This window comes from Diuraphis noxia, unplaced genomic scaffold, assembly GCF_037042655.1.
Source record: "Diuraphis noxia isolate RWA-SAM2 unplaced genomic scaffold, SU_Dnox_SAM2 contig0001, whole genome shotgun sequence".
Classification (NCBI taxonomy): domain Eukaryota; kingdom Metazoa; phylum Arthropoda; class Insecta; order Hemiptera; family Aphididae; genus Diuraphis; species Diuraphis noxia.
Window position 1 is genome coordinate 95,926,208 of NW_028301711.1, and position 6,394 is coordinate 95,932,601.

The following is a 6,394-nucleotide window of genomic DNA, read 5'->3' on the forward strand; positions in this document are numbered from 1 at the left end:
TACTTAACGCTTATTCGTGACACGTTTTCATACATAAATATATATATATATTTTTTTTTTTGAGATATCAAGTATCAACACCATGTTTTATAGTTATCATTTTTATTTACTGCCTATAATGAAATTGTCATTATTTTTTAGCCATGATGGAAATACGTAGAGTTTCTACTATTATAATTTATAAATAATTGAATAGGTATTATACTAATTATATACAGTACCTAGACAAGTTTTTTCGAAAAGAATTGGTACTGCCTAATTAATTGCAGTAGAATGTCGATTATCCGAACTAATTGGCACCACACAGAGTTCGGATAGTTGAAAGTTTGTATGATAGAAGTTTAAAAAAAATATTATTTTTACAATGAACATAAAATTATCATTCATATTATATATTATATATATTATATCGACTTATTATACTTACATGGTACATATTATTAAGAATATAACCAAATATTATAGATTTATTACTATGAATTTGTATTATTTTTTGTTTTTGACAAACTGATCCATTTTTATTTGATGAATTTTTTTATCCAGTTTTTAAGTGAAAAATTAAACTTCAAAAAGCTGAGCAAATTACAAAAAATTAATTTCTAAGTGTACATTGTGAAATAACAATGTTTTATTATATTGTGGAAACCGTGATAATGTTGTTTATAAATTATAATACATCGAAACTTATAACCTTATAATTGCGCAATGCGGATCACTGTATATGCATAGACTTTACTAGGACAACAGTTTTGACAGGCTTTCATATTTTTTTTTTTATTGATCGGTGAGAAAATTTTCCCTACACCCTTTTTTAAGTTTGCATGTTGTAACTTTGTAAGTGGATACCTACCGATATCGTAATCGACCAATTTCGAATTTATTTTAATACGAATTATCTGTATATTAAATAATAAACATTCAATGTTTACTCTATACATTCTTGGATAAATTCAAATTTAAAAATTTGGAAAATGTTCAATATTGTGAATGGCCAAATTTGAGAAACAATTTTACAGCATACCTACTTCTTCCTCAATGTTTCTTTGCCAAATTAAAGAAAATATTTTACTATAAATGTAGGTATACCTACATATTTGTGTATTACCGAATAGAAACATATTATACATACTATATAAAAATATGTAAAAAGACATTGTAACACTTACAATAATTCAGTTGTTCGGACGATGCATTTGGTCAATGTGAGCAGTGAGCACCCTATCCCACACAGCATTAGGGAAATGATAATAATGTTTTGTGAATATTTTGATGTGTTTGAATAATGAATATTTTACTAAAAATATTGTATGAATATTTTCTTCTCATGATAACAAAATATTGTACAAAAATGTTTACTAAATATTTTTATAAAGTTTCCATGAAAATGTTTTTTGAACAATGATAATACAACTTTTCATAAATATTATTTCGCAGATATTTTAATGTTATTCAAATTATAACAAATAATTTTTAGAGAATTGCATTCTACACGTAATATACTTTGTAAATTATACATATTTATTATTTGTTCTTATTATTATAAATATTTATATATATTTTTTTTTGAATAATGTATCAACCTTAATTTCAGTAAATTAATAATATGGTTTTGTGTCAATCGTATCCGTGTTTGTTCAATAATAATAGATAAATCATATATATATATATATGTTACCGGAAAAGATGACATTCAGTCAGTGTTGACAATGACTAGTCAATAACGATAAGGCCTGATTTAGTAAGGAATTAACGTCAATAACTAGTCATTTATGACAATTCCTAATGAAAGAAGGCATTGATGATAATATTAAAAATCGAATGATATATTATATTATTTATGAGCTATTTAGGATAAATCATAATCTTAAATTCTTAATCTTTATAATAATAATAATATATTATAAATTATAATACTTATTAGCTATTTATTATAAATCATAATCTTAATCTTTATTGTTACACGGTAGACTGTTATGACACTTAGAGTTACATAATCTAGTAGATGCACGACAAGCACATCTATTGGTCTTACACTGTGTTTTACAGTGGCATCTCGTAAAACCTTGGGATCCAGAAATGCTGTTAAAGGCAGCTGCTTCACGGAGAGTTATTTCTCCTCCCTCTTTCAATTTACTTACAACCGTTTCAAGATCTAGAAGCTTCTCCTTGCATGGGTTGATTTCTGTCCTGGTATACTTATGTTTCAGAAATCCATTTTCTGTACCTATAAAAATAATAATAATAAATAGTAAAAAAAAATAATATAATAAAATATTAAATTATATTAAGTTGTTTAAAATAATTATACAATTTATGCTTACATAATTTATATAAATTATCTTTCACATCAGTTATAACTGCCAATCAGATCGATTACCGATAAAGCGCGGTGTCGATATTTTTTTCTATTCGGATTTATAACATTGCCTAATATAATACGGAAATGTTGATAAAACTACGAAATATCCAACATTGTCTAATCTTTTCAGCCATTGTCAACAATGACTAGGATATGCCGACAATTCCTGAATTTTCATCTATTCCGGTAACATATATATATATAAATATTTTATGAAAGCTTAAAATATTATGTTTTATTATTATTTTACCTTCACGATATTAGATGATATTTAATTTTTCAATAAAAAGTCTACAATTGAATTAGTATTTGTAAATTATTTTATAGAATTACCTAGACGGCTTGCCTGTAAAATAAGGAAAGAAAAAATGTATCAATATTAGTCTATTAGTCATGAAATATTTGTAATTCAATAGATAAAATAAATTTGAGTGCAGAGTGATCATTATGAATTAAATTATTCAATAATAATAATAATAATATTGCGTATTCACACGAGCATACAAATCATATGATTTTAATTTCAAGAACAATTCAATTTCTCATTTATAGTTAAATGTCTACTCATTTTATAAAATTACTAGTCATTTAACTAAATGTCTAGGCCGATAGTGAAATCGCGCAAAAATCAAATTCTTCTATTTAATAAAGGCGTTTAATAAAATGCTCGATTTGACTATACGCATACCGCCTACGACATTATAGGTACTTGAGCAGTTGAGCCATACCATGAACCATGAAATGCCATATTCCTGTGCATTTTTCCGGGGACGATCCAGTCGCCTACTCGTTTTTGGCTACCATCAAAGCCATATTAACATTGTGCATGTAGAGCATGTTCAGCTGGCCCCAGAATATGACTATCGACTCCCAAACCGTTGTGCATTCAAATAAGTGGTCTCGACCAGTTGAATTAATTATATCGCTGGTTGGGAGTGAACATCTTTTATTTATTTTTATAATAAAATTATTTTTGTCTTGAGAATGTTTGTGAATCATTTTATTAGACATTTCTAATGTTTTAGATATTAAGATAGTTACTAAGATATTTTTGTGTATCAAATGTTTTAAATAAATATATTTGTTGTAATTCCAATGATCAACAAATTAATACCTAGCTATAATACATAATTACGCCGTTGCAGTGATAACGTTATTGTTAAAACGCAATGAATGAAATTTTAGCCTTCACGACTCACGAGTATTTTAATCCGCACAAGTAGTTAGCACAGCAAATATTTGTAGGCACATAATATGAAGTTATCTGGCCGCGTGATTTAAATAATATTCACAGATATCTTTATACTTATGTTGATTAGCGAAGGACGTAATTAAGAATTTATTATCCATCTATAATACATATAGATGGATCGATTTATAAGTGAAAAAAATGGCTGTATAATATAATATAGTACCTATACATATATATTTTTATATATTATATGATATTATAGTATTATAAAATCAGATGTTTATGGAACAGTTTTTTTGGAAAAGGAGTATAATTTTGTTTTGGCCTAAATAATATGTCATCTTTGATTAAAAATTCACAGACGACCACTTCTCGATTCGAGCAATTATGTGTATAATATTGATGGTAGATATTCGTATAGTAAAATTTAATAATTAGATAACGACTCTGTCAATTGTCATCAGACCAATGGATGCATTTCAGATTTTCAATCTGATTATTTAAACACACATTTTTATTCCCCAAATTTAATTTCAATACAATTTTTAAATTCTTGATGAGGGGGGATGAATAGTTTGTAGGAGATACTAGGAAATTTAAAAAAAAACAAAGCTTTTTCTAGGCCTTTAAAATTTAATTTTGATTAATATGAATTAATTTAACTTAGCGTGTAGCAGTATATTAAACATCAAGTGTTAATAATACAGTAGTTTTCAGTACCTATTTAAAAAAAGACTTTAAAAATGTACCTATGTATTATCATTGATTATATATTGGACAATATACACTCAATGGTATTGTTTAAAAATAATAAAATACTATATAAATTAAAATAAACAATAGGTATTAAATGTTAATTTTAGTATAAATACATGTACAAATAGTATATAATATAATGTACTATAGATACCGAATTTGAACTAGTAGGTATGTTTTTAAAGTGTTGTTATGCTATCTATGTTATGTTATCTAACTGAATGCAAAAAAGTGGTATAAAGCTATATTTTTAGTAAACGTAAAAGCTCTCATTTAGTCACTTTATAGCTTATGTAATTCTCTTTACCATAATTTAAGTGTTTTGTTCTCTTGTATTATAAAATGTTATTGGTTACTAGGTGTCAGTTAAATTAATTTGATCGAATAAGAGTTGTTATATAATGAATATATAGAAATATTTTTTGTAATATTTATTAATGATTTAACAAAAGACAAATTCGATTTAACGTTATTTAATATAGAAATTAAGTTCCATGTCGATAGCATCCCCCTATTTTGAATTTCGGATTCAAACCCAAGGCCATCGTTAGTTCATTATCCCTTCCAAAGTTATTCGCATTTCGTACAGGGAGTGCCGGAGACATGCCAGCACCCCCCCCTTCATTACGAATTTCGGGTCCAAACCCGGGGCGATCGTTAGTTCTTCGTTAGTTCAATAGTTCACGTTAGTCTTTATTTCCCGTCGTTATTTCACTAATCCTTCCAAAGTTATTCGCATTTCGTACAGGGGGGTGCCGGGGACATGCCAGCATCCCCATTTCGAATTTCGGGTCCAAACAAATGTTAATCGTTTGTGCTTCGTTAGTTCACGTTAGTTCTTTTTTCCGTTGTTAGTTCACTATCCCTTTCCTTCCAAAGTTATTCGAATTTCCTACAAGGGGGTGCCGGGGACATGCCAGCATTTTATTTAGTATGTATATTAAATGAATGCTTATTGCATTTTAGAAACATTATGTTCTTTGCAGAAAGTAATTTAAAAATAAATCGCTACATGACACAAATAAAATTGTATTGACATCTATAAAAAAAAAACCTAAAAAATTTTGGAAACTAAAAATGTCCGTAAACAGCTCAAGATAAATAAAAAATAAAATATTTGAAAATATTATGGTGTAGGTACAGAAAATGTTATTATAAACATTCAGTCAAAATTGATTGTATCTACTATCATTCTTTTAGATTATACCAAAAACTAAAATCGATTTTGCGTAAAATTTCCCATTTTTCCTTAATTTTTCATTTGTTTTTCACGTCCCTCTAAGCATTTTTACTGTCCTAAAAAGTAATGACAGACACCAAAAAATAAAAATAAAAAAACACACATCATTGTAAAATCTATACATTTATCGGTCCGCTCAGAATCTAAAAAAACAAAATCGTATTAAAATCTATACCTATTTTAAAAAACAACTTTTTTAATTCTATTTAGATTAAAATTTAATTTAATTTTGACTAGTTAAACATACCAAGGTATACAAAATTTCTTTAAAACTGACTCATATTATAAAAAACACCAATTACCTACTAGATGTCGATACTGTTTAAATATTGTTTCCGATTGTTTATTCGGTTTGATCAGATAATTTCGAAATAAATGTTTCAATACTCACTCCCAGAGACGTATTTAGAGATTTGGCGCCAAGGGTCAAAATAATTTTTACCACCCCGTACAGCCGTACTTACTTTCTTAATATAAATCAATAGTATAGGTTTTAGAAAAATAAGCAGTGTTATCAAATTAATATTATATGTTTTCAGCGTTTATAATCAATAGACAATAGTTATATAAAATAAAATAATACAATAGTATTATTAAATGATAAAAAAAAATGATTTTTAAATCATAGTCCTTTAAAGTTTACGTCTAGCTTTTTCATTGGATCAATTGACTCAATTGTTAAAATTGCTAAACAATTTAAACGTTCTTCAGCTGTTTTGGATCTGAGGTATGACTTAATTCTTTTCAAACCTTAAAAAGACCTTTCTGCTGAACAATTTGAAATAGGGCAGCAGATGAATATTCTTCTTAAGGCAATTTCAACATATGGATATAAATCTTCACATTC